This window comes from Panthera pardus, unplaced genomic scaffold, assembly GCF_024362965.1.
Source record: "Panthera pardus isolate Hobbes unplaced genomic scaffold, ASM2436296v1 HiC_scaffold_18, whole genome shotgun sequence".
In the NCBI taxonomy this organism is placed as follows: domain Eukaryota; kingdom Metazoa; phylum Chordata; class Mammalia; order Carnivora; family Felidae; genus Panthera; species Panthera pardus.
The window spans coordinates 27,481,705-27,497,719 of record NW_026526743.1 but is presented as its reverse complement, the minus strand read 5'-3'; the positions used below and the strand labels follow the sequence as shown (position 1 = coordinate 27,497,719).

The 16,015-nt window shown below is 42.6% G+C and overlaps 1 long non-coding RNA gene across 1 annotated transcript; it reads right to left on the bottom strand.

Moving 5' to 3' along the window:
* Positions 1-707: 707 nt before the first annotated feature.
* LOC109271015 (uncharacterized) lies at positions 708-1,757 on the bottom strand. Its single transcript, XR_002081799.2, has 2 exons — positions 1,686-1,757; positions 708-963 (listed from the first exon to the last, which is right to left on the bottom strand). It is a non-coding gene; the product is annotated as an uncharacterized LOC109271015 (long non-coding RNA).
* Between the last annotated feature and the right edge of the window lie 14,258 nt (positions 1,758-16,015).

Genomic DNA, 16,015 nt, shown 5'->3' with positions numbered 1-16,015 from the left:
AGCCTCCTCCTCAGGCTGGAAGTCTCCTGCATCCTTCAAGGGTCAGCTCACTGCCACCTACTTTGGGACATCTTTCTTCACCTCCCTCAACCCAATAAAAATTAATCATACTTTCTTCCGTGCGAGTATGATTGAATTTGGTTTTTTATTTTATTTAGCGATGTAGCAAGCGCTGACTTTGGTCTGGCTTTAGAAGCAGGGGAAGCTAGGGTTTCCATTTCCTGTCTGTGCTGCCATGAGCATACTCCTCAATCCCTGGGAGCCTCAGTTTCCTCATCTGTAGATGCGGATGGCTAGGTCCTCCATAGTGTGAGCTCCATGAGAGAGTGGATGTCTGTTTCTTACATTCTGCTGTATTTCCAGTGGAAGAACACAGTAGGTGCTCAACAAATAAGTTAGTAGGAAGGGTGACCACTGGGTTGATAAGGATTCTTTTTTTAAAAAGTTTTTTAGAATGGAGATTTATTTATTTATTTACTTATTTATTTTTAAGGAGAGAGCAAAGGCTTACGCAAGTGGGGGAAGGGCAGAGAGAAAGGGAGAGAGAGAATCTCAAACAGGCTCCACGCTGAGTGTGGAGCTCGACCTCACAACCCTGAGACCATAATCTGAGCTGAAACCAAGAGTCAGACGCTTAACCAACTGAGCCACCCAGGTGCCCCTGGGTTGATAGGATTCTTAACTACTTGGCGTATAAACGTGCTCGATAGATGGCAATCCTCTTTATTATGTCCATTATTATCGAGAAACATTCATTTGCTCATCCATTACAATGAATGGAGTGGTCCTATATGCAGGACCCTGAGTCAGGCACGAGGCCTCCAGAGGAATGGGTGAGATCTCTGCTCTTGCAGGCACTCTCGCTGTGGAGACGGATCAGGAGACACAGTGATGATGCCGTGGCAGCAAACTGGCCAGACCGGAGGTTCGGAGGCCATTCGAAGTTTTTCTTGTCCATTGATTCTGCAAGACACAGCCCATGTCCTGCACCCACTAGATGCCTGGTGAACGCCCTGAACTGAATTAAAAGTGATCCTTAGAAGACCAACCCTTGAAAGCTGCCCCAGGTTGGGCTACTGCTCAACTTAGCCAATCCCAGTTCCCGGAGGCCTAAGGCAGCTCTCTGCTCTACCATGATGCTTTTTTTTTTTTTTTTTTTTTTTTTAAATAAGCTCAGCTGCCCCAGGAGACCCAAAGTTGGTTTGGGTTTTGGGGGGATGCACAGTAACAACTTCTCAGCTCCTGGCCATCAGATGGTCTGTCTGCTGCTTCCTCTTCTCTTTTCCCCTTTTGCATAATGTTATTCCCCCTACAAAGCAGAACATAAGGCTAATAATACATCACTTTGGTGTCCCCAAAGTGAGGATTTTCAGGTGCTTCTTTCAACAGCCAGCTCAGGCCCTTCAGCACCATCTGGGGCCTCCAGGAGCACCTGAGCATGTGTCCATGAAGCCTAACCCCTGATACCAATGGGTCTGCATTTGGAAAGTCCCTTCTGTACTCAGCCCAGCCCCTAGGTTCCATTCCAGCACAAGTTGCTTCTTTCACTCTCCAGTCCTTATCTGCCCTGCCCAGAGAACTTAAAACCCTCCCTCTCCTCTTCATTATTCAAATTAATAGTGGATATCTCCCATTGCTTGTGCAGCCTCCATTCTCCTTAATGGGATCAAGCACACTCTGCTCACCTTTCTCTGGGGAACAACATCCTCCCTCAGGTTAGGTCTTGGAAGTAAGTGGCACGGAAGATACCCCTGAAGCCATGGAACATGTGACTCACGGCTGACCAATCAGAGTATCAAACCCTTCTGACCATGTGATTGGCTCATGAATATCCATGTGGCCAAAGAGAGGCCAATCAGGTCCGATAACTGCCACTCCATAGACTAGAAAGAGCCCCTGCCCGCTATTGGCTCTAGAGAGAGGAGATTAGAAACTGGGTGTCAGGGGGTGGGGTCACTGTTTGGGGACAGCCTGCTTGCAGTATGGAGGACGGAGGGGTAATGGAGAGATCTTTGTTTAAGTCACTGTATTCTGCCAGTCCTACTTACTTCTGGACTTTCAGTGACATGAGCCAATGAATGCTGCATGTGTGTGCATGCGCATGCGTGCATGAGCGCGCGCGGGCGCGCACACACACACACACACACACACACACATCCCTACCTTTCTTTTTTTAAAAGTCACTTGGAATTGGATTTTCACCTCTTGCAATAGAAATATCTAACCATTCGTTAGAGCCTCCCGTGGATCCGAAATTCCCAGCCCTGGAAGCAGGAAGACAGGTCAAGTGCTCCCCCCTCCCCCACCCAAGGCCCCTTCCACAGCGGGATCCCAGACCCAGCTGCCTTTTTAAACAAATTATCCTCCTTTGACCTTGCCTGGTGGAGAGAGGAGACCTGTCTTCTCTTTAAGCTGAGAGAGAGACACTGCAGAATGAGGGAGTACAAACCACCTTCTCTTCTGCTCTGAGGGGTAGGGGGCACACTCCTTGGGTTTTTATATTGTATTACCTTTTATTTTTTTCAGATTTACCTTCCTAATTAGGTTTTGCTCAGGCAAATATATTAGGATTAGTTCGTAATCCTTGAGCTCACAGAAAATGAGGGTGGGATGGCTCTGAAGAGGGCTAGGAGCCAGGAGGAGGTGTTTGCTGTGGAAAATGCACAGAGTGGGGAAGCACATGGGTAACAAGGTGTGTCCACACATGAAATGGGGTTTAGATGTATTATTTATTCATTTCCTTAATCCACAGTTATGAATTATCAGTTATGTGCTAGGTGTTGGCAAACAGGACCAGGTACCTGTTTTTACAGGACCCCCATGGAGGGAAAGGACCAGCAAGAAGGACAAATAAATCTGGTGGGAACAGGTTCCCTGGGCTTCGGTGCCACTTGAGTGCTGTAGAAATGTTCTCAGCTCCAGCAGGTGGACAGGGCTCTTCAAAGAAGGGTTCCTACTTACCCTTTGCCTATGTTTGGCCTCTTCTGGTTCCAGCACAGGGCCAATTGTGCTTCCCAAAGGCCACCCTCTAAGCCACGTGGCTGGGCCGGAAGTGGGCCCAGGCTGTGTCAGAGCCAACTCCCCTCCTGACCATCCAGACAAGGAAGACTCTTCCCCAGTCCAGATTTCCCCTTTCCTTAGGGTGAGCCCACTTGGGGCCTTCAGGGTCCCTTCCACCCAGGACTTGTGGTCAAGACTCTACCAATTCACAAAGTGCTGTGCTTTAGTAAGCAAGGGGACAAGTGTGAATTTTCCTCCCATGAGGTTCCGGGGCTTCAGGACAAATGTGTCCACAGCATGGGAGGTAGGGGGGTGAGGGTGAGGGCTGTGGAGAGGCAGACTTGGTCAGGTCCCCGGAAGTGTGGCCATATTCTTCCCCTAGCCATGGGTGCCCGCTTGCTGATTATTTGCCCACTCAAGGAAGCCTCTTAAAAAGCCTTTTTGTGAACAGGGAAGGCTGTAAGATGGCTAGTGGCTCCACCTTGACAGAGAAGCATCTCAGCAGCTTGCAAAGAGCTTCTTCTTAAAGTTCTGCCTGATCAGGCCCTGGGGCTACAGGCCAAGTCCCTGAGTGAGCAGGCCTCTTGAGGACACAGCTGATAGGCCGCCTCCCTGGGCCTCCCTTGAGCCTTCACTTCTCCCATCAGGTATGGTTCAGCGTCTGCTCCAGAGGGCTGAATGCCACCCTCTCTGCCTTGGGACCAGAGAACTTTCTGAGCTGTTGAACCCGGGGTTGCTGTGATTCATGAGGAGGCACGAACATGGGGTGGTGAAGGGCACTGGGACCTGTGTAGGGGACAAGGGAGCCTTTGGATGGTGGATGCCTCCCATGAGGAGAGCATGGGGCCACCTGCCCTCCATTTTGCCTGTCATTATCACTTACCAATGGCTGTTACAGAGCCCAGAGCTTTCCAGAAGGCCATCCACCCTGAAACGAAAACCTAGCCTCCTTAGAGTGGGTCAGAGGAAGGGTGCTTATGGCCCATCTCTCTCTCATTGAGGGTAGTTTACATCTGTTAGTAAATTTAAATGATGAGTTAAATGGGGTTTAGATGGCACCACTAGGTCTGTCCTCTGCCTAACGACTGTGCAGATCCATTAGCCGTTCCTGGGCTGGTGCACAGGCGTGCTCCAGGGTGACTCTTCCTCCTGGTGGGGATGTTTTTTCCCCACACCCACCCAGGGCCGGGACACTGACGGAGGTTCAACCTTCGCGTCAGAAGACATGGGGAGTGACTGCCATAGAGCCTGGGAGGAAGGGCTTTTGCAGTCCCTTCCTCCCCCTGCCTCCCCCTGCCTTCCCCCGCCTCCCTGGCCTTCTTCCTCTCTCTCTAGCTCAGCTGGGGGTGGGGGTGCACCTCATGCTCTGCAGCCCTTTGCTCCACAGTAAAGCTGAGCTGAGAACATCCTGGGAAGCCGCTGAGTCCAACCTCGCACATTAGAGCTGGGGAAGCGGAGGCTCCCTGGTTTGGGAGAAGGTCAGGGTTCTGTCCTGCTTCCTGGCTGGGTGGGCACAGAGCACCTGGATGGAGTGTGGTTCTCAACCCCAGCTGCACATGAGCCTCTCCTGGGCAGCCTTGAACAAAGGTGAGCCTGGGCCCTGTGCAGTGATCCCAATGTCACTGATCTGGGTGGGGCCCATGCACGGGCATCTTTTATAGGCCTCCAGGTGATGCTGATATGCACCAAGGTTGAGAACCACCAAGTGGTTACACAGGGTGGTTAAAGGGAGGAGCTTCAACCTGAATTAATGCTGCTGATGAAAGGCATGGCATGACTTCCCCTCCCACCTCACTGGCCAGTATAAGGTCAAATGCCCACCTTTAAGTCACTGGTGAGGGTCATGGGACAATCGCGATCAGCTGACACCTATGGTGACCCATCCTCTGAGGCGGAGGATGGGCTGAGCTGCCCCCCAGCACCAGGGTGAATATCCCCGAAAATTCCACACACCCCCACACCTCCGCATACTAGTATGAGTTTCCTGAGGCTGCTGTCACAAATTACTACCAACTTTATGACTTACAACAACAGAAATGTGTTCTTGCACAGTTCTGGAGGCCAGAAGTCCGGAATCAAGGTGTCAGCAGGACCATACTTCCACCAAAGGCTCTGGGGGACAATCTGGTTGGCTTCCTCCAGCTTCTAGTGGCTCCAAGTGTTCCTTGGCTTGTGGCCACATCCCTCCACTCTGCCCGTGTGGTCACATGGCCTCCACCTCTCCTCTGTGTCTCTGGTAAGGACACTAGTCATTGCATTTAATTCAGGATGATCTCAACTCAAGCTCCTTAACATAGTTATGTGTATAAATGGCCCTTTTCTAAATAAGGTGGATTAACAGATTCCAAGGGTTGGGATGTGGACATACCTTTTTGAGGGCCACATTCAACCCACTTTAATATTTTTTACTCCTGTCAGCAGAGATGAGGGTGGTGGGGGAACTCATCTTGGTAAACAGGCAAGACACCGAGCATCTAACAAAGCAGGGCCCCTATGAGGCTTTGGCGGGTGAGGAGGCTGCATGACCGGCTGTGCAGGACCTGCCTGGAGGAGGAGGAAAAGTGGGGTCTGCTTTTGGGTTTACTTCTAACCTCTATCTGCTTCATTTCCCCACTGTCCCATTTGGTCTTGATTACCTGAATTTTTCTGCGATCACAGAATTCTCTCATTGTGCCTTGCCGACATCCGAAACAGCAAGTGGCCTGCCTGGCATTGAAAAGGAAAAAGTTTCTGGAGGACGCACCTGGAGCCAGAAGCCTTGAAGTGCTGTGGGTCTGGGGCTTGTGAAGGAAAGCTGGGATGGGGGAGGGCTGGGGGAAGGCAGCGGACTGGCCCCGAGGGCCAGAGACAGTCTCCCCGATGTCGGGGAGCATGAGAGTTGCCCACCCTGGGCACTTGGGGTCCTCTCCGGCCCCAACTGAGAAGCCTCCATTGTTGCCTTTCCCAAGCCCCCAGGCCTGAAAGCTAGAGGACCAGGGAGAATAAAAGAGTCTGGGCAAAAGGCTCCAAGGCAGTTCAAAGAAGAGAGAGACTGGGGATGAAGGTTTCAAGCCACATCCAAGGGGAGGGCTTTTCATCTGCCAGCCTTTGAATCGGGAATCAAGGCGGGCAAAGTTACTACCAGGTTAAAGTTTAAATGGCACAGAAAGGGGAGACGGGAAGATGAAACAACGGCCGTCTGGCCAGGGGAACAAAGCCGGAGCCCAGCCTGGGCACCTGGCCGCAGAGGCACCCGGCTGCAGCGGTCCCAGCAAGGAGAGGCTGTGACGCTTCCATTGTTCGGCTGAAGAAGGAAAGTAATTGAAAGGAAAGGTGAGGCAAGGAGAGGCAGCCGGTGTGTGTGACTGCCTGGATCGTTAGAAAATAATTTAAAGGGAACAGGCTTATCAAGCAGTTTCTCTTATGGAAATGCCATCATTGAAGAGAAAGGAAGAGGAGGGTGGGGGAAGCCTTTTCATTCTTTGAAAAGAGTGAGTTTTTTTTTTTTTTTTTTTTCACTCAGCAAGTGCAGACTTGAATGTCATGTGAAATCTCTTCTATTTGCAAACTTGTTTCACTCCCTAACTTCCCCAGGGTTGGGAGTCCTCTCTAGCACCTTGGAGGCTGGGGGAGCTGGGGCTTTTGGAGGGACCGCATGGCTACATCTGCACAGGTCTTTCATTCTGAGACAGGTTCCCTGCTTCCTAGGGAAGCATGGTCTCTGTTCAACCTCCTGGCTGGTTCTGTCTGTCCTCCTTGCTACTAACTGTGATTTCTGTGGTCCTAGAGATAAACACAGGTAAGTTAGCATCCTATGCTAACAGGTGCATCTTACACCCACACCTTTCCAGATGAAACTTCTCCGTTCCCATTATCTGACTGGACAAGAGGAATATCCCTGATAACATCTCCTGGAACTGAAACATGTTCATAATTGTCAACATTAATCAAGCACCTATTATGTGCCAGATAAAGTCTAGTAAGTGAGACCTAGATCCCTGCGTTTAGGAACCTGAAGTCTAGATGGGAAGGTGAGCAAATAAGCAAAAACAATTCAGACTGAGAAGAACTATGGCAGAGGAAGCCTGGTGGCTGTGGGGGCTGTTTAACCTGGTCTATGGACCATCAAGGAAACCTACCCGAGGAGGGGACCCTGGAGTTGAGTTGGGAAGAGTCATTAGCTGCTAAGGAGGGGGATTTTACTTCCAGCCAAGATGGAGTTGCATGGACCAGACCTACCTTCCTGCCCAAAACAATAAAAAAATATGAAACAATTGTTTGGGAGACATTGGACATCAAGATATGAATGGCAGTGTTCCCTGAGAAATGGAAATCTGATGGGATGAGCCTTATGACTGCTCCAGCTCACTGCTTTGAGTTTCCAGGCCACAGCATTGGGGAGGAGAATGTAGGGGGAGACTGGTAGACCCCCTGTGTTGAGGTGACAGAGCTGAGAAGCTGGAGACCTAGGTGGCTAGAGTTTGCAGGGGAGGGGATCTGACAGGAGAAAGTTCAACACCGAGAAAACTCTGCAGATATGCAAAGGGATACCCTTCTCAAGTATTCAAAGAATATCAGCCAGCCCACATGTGTGGGGAAAATAAGTGATGCCCAGGAATGAACCACCTGAAGGGTCAGAGTGAAGAGTAACTGCATCCAGAATAAATCACAAGAATATTTACAGGAGTAGAAAAATATCCAGGGGCCCCTGGGTGGCTTAATTTGTTAAGTGTCCAACTTTTGGTTTTGGCTCAGGTCATGATCTCACACTTCGTGGGTTTGAGCCCTGCATCAGGCTCCGTGCTGATGCTGCAGAGCCTGCTTGGGATTCTCTCTCTCTCTCTCTCTCTCTCTCTCTCTCTCTCTCTCTCTAAAAAAAAAAAAAAAGAGAGAGAGAGAGAGAGAGAGAGAGACAGAAAAATATCAGCTCCCAGAGAGGTAAAATACATTATGTCTGGCATCCATTTACAAATTACCAGGTGTGTAAAGAAGCAGGAAAGTATGACCCAAGATGAAGGAAAATGGCTCAGTCAGAACTGACCTAGAACTGATGCAGATGTTAGAATTAGCAGACAAGGACATTAAACCAGTTCTTACAATCCAATTCCATATGTTCAAAAAGTTAGAGACACTGAAGACGTGAAGAAGACCCAGATCAAACTAGTAGAAATGAAGGCTCCAGCGATGGAGACTGACAAGCATGGTGGATGGGGTTAACAGGACATTACACATTGTGGGACGAAAGACCAGTGGACTTGAAGACAAAGCAGCAGGACTATCCAAAATGAAACAAAGAGGGAAAAAATAATACAAAGAAAGCAAGACAGTAAATAGCATAAGCGAATTGTGGGACAATCTTCAGTGGCCTAATGCACCTGTAATGAGAGTGCCTTAAGAAGAGGGTGTGTGCTGTGAACATATTTGAAATAATAATGACTCAAATTTTCCCAAACTTTATGAGAGGTATAAACCCATGGATCCAAGAAGCTCAATGAACTCTAACCACAGGAAACATAAAGAAAACTACCTCCAAAACCACCATAACCCAATTTCTCGAAACCAGTCATAAAGAGAAAAGTTTTAAAGAAGGAGAGGAAAAAAAAAGACATTATGTACAGAGAAACAAAGGATTACAGCAGATTTCTCACAAGAATCAATGCAAATGAGAAGACAGTGGAGCAGCATCTTTCAAAACAATGGGCACAAGTCAGAGATATTGTGGGTTCAGGTACAGATCACTACAATAAAGGGACTATCACAATAAAGTGAGTCAAAGGAAGGTTGTGGTTTCCCAGGGTGTTTGGAAGTTTGTACTGTTCTGTAGTCTATTAAGTGTGTAATAGCGTTATTAAGTGTGCAATAGCGTTATGTTTAGTCTATTAAGTGTGCAATAGCGTTATGCACAAACCTCAGTTTAAAAATACTTTATTGCTAAAAATTGTTAACTACCATCTGAAATTTAAGCAAGCCATAATCACTGATCATGGATCGCCATAACAAATATAATAACAATGAAAAGGTGTGAGATATGATGACATGTGACACAGACACACAAAGTGAGCAAATGCAGTTGGAAATGCAGTTGGAAAATGGTGCTCAATGCAGGGCTGTCACAGACCTTCAATTTGTAAAACAAACCAAAACAACACAACATCTGCATAGCGCAGTAAAGTGAAATGCAATACAACAAGGTATGCCAATATTGAAAGAAAATTGAAAGCACTGTCAACTCAGAATTCTATACCTAGTGAAAATATTCTTCAAAAATGAAGGCAAGAGAGAATGAATCCTGAAAATACAGTGAAGTAGGAAGCACAAAGAATCTGTCTCCCCACCTAGATGATAATTACACCAGCAGAATCTTTCTGATACAACTATTTTGGAACTCTGAAGTCTATTGAAGCCTTACTACTTCCGAGGGAAGGCTCAGATGGTAAATTGTAGTTAACTTTGGCCAATTTTAGCTTGTAGCATGGTAGCAGCTATCCATCTCTCACTCTCAGCCCTGTGGCAGGCAGTCATACCCATGTTTTTCAATGCAGCTTGAACTCAGCTTATGGGAGCCAGGGTGGGCAGACAGGACCCTGTCCTCCAAATATTGGAATCTGTGCTCTGATTGCTAATTGCAGCTTTTATTCACAGAGGTACAAACAAGAAGTGGACATTTTTTGTTGCACCTCTCCTCATTGTGAAAAGTACCTCCTCCATTACCTGAAGTTACTTCCAGGAGATTTAAAAGCTTACACACTTTCCCCACCTTTTCATTTTTCTCTTTTCCCCCTTTTGGAAGCCAGCCATTAGAGTCTAGGACATCCATAAGCAACAACTGGACATACAGGGAAAGTTACAAAATGACAACACTTGCCTAGGGAAAGACATAAGCTTGGAAGAAAACCTGGAATGACATCAAGTTTTCACTTCAGGCTAATGCTTAGTACAAAGACAGTCTACAATACTAAAAAAGCAAAACCAGAACAATGGCAACAAACAGCAAACCATAAGGAAGAGAGAGAATCTAGTTTTTAGTATTACCACATTATTAGATTTGAATGCCAAGTTTTCAACAAAAACATCACAAAGCATACAAAAAAAAAAAAATAACCACAGGAATGTATGGTCCATTCAAAGGGAAAATTAAATAAATAAACAGAAACTGTCCTTAAAAGGGAATGAAGGCAGATTTACTAAATAAAGAATTTAAAGCAACTATCATAAAGGTGTTCAAAGAACTAAAAGAAGATGTGGAGAAAGTCAAGGAAATGATGTATGAAGAAAGTGGAAATATCAAATATCAAATACCCCTAAAAAGAGGGGTGCCTGGGTGGCTCAGTCTGTTAAGTGTCTGACTCTTGGTTTTGGCTCAGGTCATGAGTTTGAGCCCCTCACAGTTCATGAGTTTGAGCCCCACATCAGGCTCTGTGCTGGCAGTGTGAAAGCTGCTTGGGATTCTCTTTCTCTCCCTCTCTCTCTGCCCCTCCCTGCTCATGCTCTCTCTCTTTTTTTCAAAAATAGGTACATAAACACAAAAAAATGAGGACAACCCTCATCTAGTTAATTAACACATCCATCACCTCACATATTTAAAGCAAAACAAAACAAAACAAACCTAAAAAGAAAACCAAAAAGAAATTCTGGAGCTGAAAAGTACAATAATTGAAATGAAAAATTCACTGGATGGATTCAAAGGCATATTTGAGCAGGTAGGAGAAAGAATTAGCAAACTTGAAGATGGGACAGTGGAAATTATTGAGTCTGAGGAACTGAAAGATGAAAGAATCAAGAGAGTGAACAGAGCTTATGGGACCTGTGGAGCACCATCAAGTGCAAGCATAATTATTGTGGGTGGGAATCCCAGAAAGAGAGAGAGAGGAGGGGGCAGAGAGAAAAGGTGAAGAAATAATGGCTGAAAACTTCCCAAATTTAATGAAATACATGAATATAAATGACCAAGAAGCTCAACAAACTCCAAGTAAGATGAATTCAAAGAGACCCACACAGAGACATATTGTATTCAAACTTACAAAAACCCAAAGACAAATAGAAAATCTTGAAAGCAGCAAGAAAGTAGTGAATCATCAGATCCAAGGGATCTTCAAGAAGGATATTAGCATATGTCTTATCAGAAGCTTTGGAGGCCAGTAGGCAATGGGCCAGTATATTCAAAGTGCTAAAAGAAAAACTGTCAACAAAGAACCTGATATCTGGCAAGAGTGTTCTTCCAATGTGAGGGAGAAATTCTCAGATGAACAAAAACTGAGTGAGTTCGTGACCATGGGAACTGCCCTCTAAGAAATGCTCAGGTGAAATGAAAGGACCCGAGATAGTAACTTGAAGCCATATGAAGAAATAAAGATCTCAATGAAGGTTAATACATGGGAAATTATAAAAGCTAGTATTACTGTATCAATGGTTTTTAACTCAGCTGTTTGTTTGGTACATGATTTAAAAGATCAGTACATTAAAAACAACTAAGAGTCTAAAAGTGTTATTTTAACTTTAGTTTGTAACTTCACATTTTGTATTCTACATAACTTGAGACACTAGTGTAGTTAAAAGAATAATTAATTTATGCTATTCAAAGATATAATTTTGTGAAATCAACAACTGAAAAGGGATGGGGACAGAGTTGCAAAATGGCAGTTTTTGTATGATTGAAGTTAAGCTGGTATAAGTTAAAACTAGAGTGTTAGAACTTGAGGATATTAAAAATAATCCCTATGATAACCACAAAGAAAAGAACTATAGAATATAAACACCAGGAAATGGGAAAGGAACTTAAACATTTCACTACAAAAAAAAACCCAAAAAACAAAAAAAGAAGACACAATTAAACACAAAAGAAGATAGTAGGGCAGGAAATGAGAGACAAACTTTAAGTAATATAAGAAACAAATAGCAAACCAAGAGAAGTTCGTTCTTATCAGTAATTGCTTTAAATGTAAATAGATCAAACTCTCTAATCCAAAGACAGAAATTGGGAGAATGGATAAAAACATGATGTATGCTCTACAAGGGACACACTTTAGATCCAAAGATGGAAATAGATTGAAGTAAAAGGATGGAAATAGATATTTCTTGCAAATAGTAAGCAAAAGAGAGCAGTCGTGGCTATACTAATATCAGAAAAAATAGACTTCAAAACAAAAAAGATCCAGGGAGGAAGAAGGATATTATACATTAATAAAATGTTCAATACATCAGGAAGATAAGCAATTATAAACACATGTTCAACTAATAACAGACCATCAAAATATCAAAGTAAAAACAGACAGAATTGAAGGGAAAAATAGTTTTACAATAATAGATGGAAATATCAATACTCCACTCTCAATAGTGGACAGAACAACCAGACTAAAGATAAGTAAGGAAATTTAGAGCTTAACACAGTAAACCAATGAGGTATAACAGACATGTTTACCCAATAACTTTCCCCAATAACTATAGTATACACATTCTTCTCAAGTGTACATGGGAAATTTTCTAGGATAGACCATATGTTAGGCCACAAATTGAATCCAGTAGATTTTAAAAAGATGGATGTTATACGAATCATCTTCTCTGACCACAACAAGATGAAATTATAAATCAACAACAGAAGTAAAACTGGAAAATTCACAAACTTGTGGAAATTAAACAACATACTCTTAAACAACCAATGGGCCAAGGAAGTAACTACAGGGGAGAGGCACCTGGGTGTCTCAGTCGGTTGAGTGTCTGACTTTGGCTCAGGTCATGATCTTGTGGTTCATAAATTCAAGCCCCATATCGGGCTTTCTGCTGTCAGTGCAGAGACTGCTTCAGATCTTCTGTCCCCCTCTTTCTCTTTCTGCTCTTCTCCTGCTTGTGCTCTCTTTCTCTCTCTCTCAACAATAAATAAACATAAAAACAAAGAAATCACAGGTGAAATTAGAAAACAGAGGTGAATGAAAATAAAAACTCAAAAATCAAAACTTATGGAACACAGGGAAAACAGCATTAAGGGGGGAATTTGTAGCTATAAATGTTTACATTAAAAACCAAGAAAGATCTCAAATCAACAACCTAGCTTTACACCTTAAGCAACTAGAAAAAACAAAGAAACAGAAATTGAATCCAAATCTAGGAAAGAAGGAAACAATAAAGATTACAGCAGAGATAAATAGAGAAGAAAACAGAAAAACAATATAGAAAATAAATTAAACCAAAAGTTAGTTCTTGGAAAAGATCAACAAATTGGTAAGTTTAGTCTGATAGACTGAAAAAAAAGAGAGAAGACTCAAATTACTAAAATCAGAAATGAAAATGGGGACATCACTATTGACTTTACAGAAATAAAAAGGATTATAAGAGAACTATGAATAATTGTATACCAACAAACTGGATAATCTAGATGGAATGGACAAACTCTTTTTTTTTCTTTTCAATTCTCATTTATTTTTGGCTCTTGGTGGAATGGACAAACTCTTAGAAACACAAACCTACCAAGACTAAAACATGAAGAAAGAAATTTTGAATACACTTATAACAAGTAAGGAGATTGAATCAGTAATCAAAAATCTCTTGACAAATAAGAGGCTTGAACCTGATGGTTTCACTGGTGAAGTCCACCAAATACTTAAAAAAAACCAATGTTCTCAAACTGTTCCAAAAAATTAAAGAAGTGAGGAACACTTCCGTAACTTATCCTGTGAGACCAATACTTCTCTGATACCAGAACAAGACACACACTACAAGAAAAGAAAACTATAGGCCAATATCTCTCATGAACACTGATGCAAAAATCTTCAACAAAATACTTGCAAATCAACACTAACAACAAATGAGAAGGATTATACCCTATGACCAAATGGAATTTATTTTCGGAATTGCAAGGATGATCCAACATAGGACAATTAAGCAATGTGATAGACCACATTAACAGAATGAAGAGGAAAAGCTGCGTGATCGTCTCAACTGATGCTGAAAAAATCTTTAACAAAATTCAACACTGCTTCTGGATAAAAGCATTCAACATACTGTACTAGGAATAGAAGGGGACTATCTCAACATAGTACAAAGCCTTATATAAAAAATCCATAGTGGACATCTTAATTCATGGTGAAAGACTGAAAGCTTTTCCTCTAAGGTCAGGAAGAAGCCAAATACGTCCACTTTTGCTACTTCTATTTTACATAGTACTGGAAGTTACCAGAGCAATTAGACAAGAAAAAAATTAAAAGACACTCAAACTGGAAAGGGAAAAGTAAAATGATCTCTGTTCACAGATGATACAATCTTATATGTAGAAAACTCTAAAGATTCCACAAAAAATGTTAAAACTAATAAATGAATTTAGCAAAGTAGCAGTATACAAAGTCAACACACAAAAATCGCTTGCTTTTCTATGCACGAGCTATTTATAACCTAAAAAGGAAATGAAAAAAATCATTCTATTTATAGTAGCATCAAAAAGAATAAAATACTTAGGAGGTACAAAACACTGCTAGGAACATAGCTGAAAACTACAAAACATTGCTGAAAGAAATTAAAGAATAAATAAATTGAAAAACATCTTGTATTCATGGTTGGAAGACTTAATATTCTTAAAATGTCAGTGCTAACCAAAATGATCCACAGATTCAATGCAATCTCCATCAAATGACATTTTTAACAAAAAGAAAGCCCATCATAAAATTTATATAGAACCTTAGGGGACCTTGAGTAGCCAAAACAATCTTGAAAAAGAAGAAAAAAACTGGAAGACTCACAGTTCCTTATTTCAAAACTTACTACAAAGCTATGGTAATGAAAACAGTGTGATGTTGGCATAAAAATGCATATAGTCAGTGGAATAGAATAAAAAGCTCAGAAATAAACCTTCACGTGTATACTCAAATAAATTTTGACAAGGGAGCCAAGTCTATTCAATAGGGAAAAACAGTCTTTTCAACAGATGGTGCTCGAAAAACTGGATATTCACACATAAAAAATGAAGTTGGACATCTACCTAACACCATATTAAAAAAAAGTAACTCAAAATGGATGAAGGACCTACATGTAAGACCTAAAGCAATAAAACTCTTAGAAGAAAACAGAACAAAAGCTTCACAACCTTGTATTTGGCAATGATTTCTTGGATATCACACCAAAGGCACAAGCAACAAAAGAAAAAATAGATACTTTTAGACTTTATGAAAATTAAAAAAATTTTGTGCATTGAAAGACACAGTCAACAGGGGATTAAGGAGTGCACTTGTCATGGTGAGCACTGGATGATATACGGAAGTGTTGAATCACTATATTGTACACCTGAAACTAATAGAACACTATATGTTACGTAACTGGAATTAAAATAAGAACTTAAAATAAAAAACTCAATATAAATAAAATGATGCTTTTCTTTGGAAGTTGATTCCACACACACAAACACACACACACACACACAACGTCAACAGTGTAAAAAGGCAACCCACAGAATGGGAGAAAATATTTTCAAAACATATGTCTGATAGGGATTAATATCCAGAACAGAGAACTCAGCCTCCCAAATCAAAGAACCCAGTTAAAAAATGGACAAAGGGCTCAAATAGTTATTTCTCCAAAGAAGGTATTCAAATAGCCAATAAGCACATAAAAAGATGTTTCAACATCACTAATCATCAGAGGGATGCAAGTCGAAAGTACAATGAGATACACCTCACACCCATTGGGATGGCTACTGTAAAAAAAAGAAAGTGAACACCTAGTGTTGGTGAGGATGTGGAGAAATTGTAATCCTTGGGCATACTGGTAGGAATGCAAAGTGTTTCAGCTACTGTGGAAAACAGTATGGTTATTCCTCAAAAAACTAAGAATACAATTACATATGATCCAGCAATTCTATTTCTGGGTATATATTCAAAAGAATTGAAATCAAGATCTCAAAGAGACATCTGCACATGCATGTTCAGTGCAGAGTTATTCACAGTATCTGAAACAGGGAGGCAATCCAAGGGTCTATCAATGGATGAGCGGATAAGCAAAATGTGGTATATACATAAAGTGGAATAGTATTCAGCTTTAAAAAGGAAGGAAATTC